The following is a 721-nucleotide window of genomic DNA, read 5'->3' as shown; positions in this document are numbered from 1 at the left end:
TTCAAGAGGTGGCGTTGCTGTTGATCCTTCTAAGATTGAAGCGGTGTCTAAGTGGGAAGCTCCGAAGTCTGTTGCTGAGATTCGAAGTTTCCTTGGATTGGCTGGTTATTATAGGAAGTTCATTGAGGGATTTTCTAAGTTGGCGTTACCGTTGACGATGTTGACTAGGAAGGGGCAAGCGTTTGTTTGGGACTCAAAATGTGAAGAAGGTTTCCAAGAGTTAAAGAGAAGGTTGACTACTGCTCCTATTCTGATATTACCGAGTTCGTCGGAATCATTTGAAGTTTACTGTGATGCTTCATTGTTGGGTTTGGGTGGCGTGTTGATGCAGAATAAGCAGGTTATAGCTTATGCTTCAAGACAGCTGAGGGTTCATGAGAGGAACTATCCGACGCACGATTTAGAGTTGGCGGCTGTGGTGTTTGTTCTGAAGTTATGGAGGCATTACTTGTACGGGTCGAGATTTGAGGTTTTCAGTGACCATAAAAGTTTAAAGTATTTGTTTGATCAGAAAGAGCTGAATATGAGACAGAGAAGATGGTTAGAGTTTCTGAAGGATTATGACTTTGGTTTGAATTACCATCCGGGTAAAGCAAACGTAGTGGCTGATGCATTGAGTCGGAAATCATTACATATGTCTATGCTGATGGTTAAGGAATTGGATTTAATTGAGCAGTTTAAAGACTTGAGTTTGGTGTGTGAGAGTACTCACAATAGTGTT

This window comes from Lathyrus oleraceus, chromosome 4 (genome assembly GCF_024323335.1).
Source record: "Lathyrus oleraceus cultivar Zhongwan6 chromosome 4, CAAS_Psat_ZW6_1.0, whole genome shotgun sequence".
Classification (NCBI taxonomy): domain Eukaryota; kingdom Viridiplantae; phylum Streptophyta; class Magnoliopsida; order Fabales; family Fabaceae; genus Lathyrus; species Lathyrus oleraceus.
Note: the sequence above shows the minus strand (reverse complement) of the source record.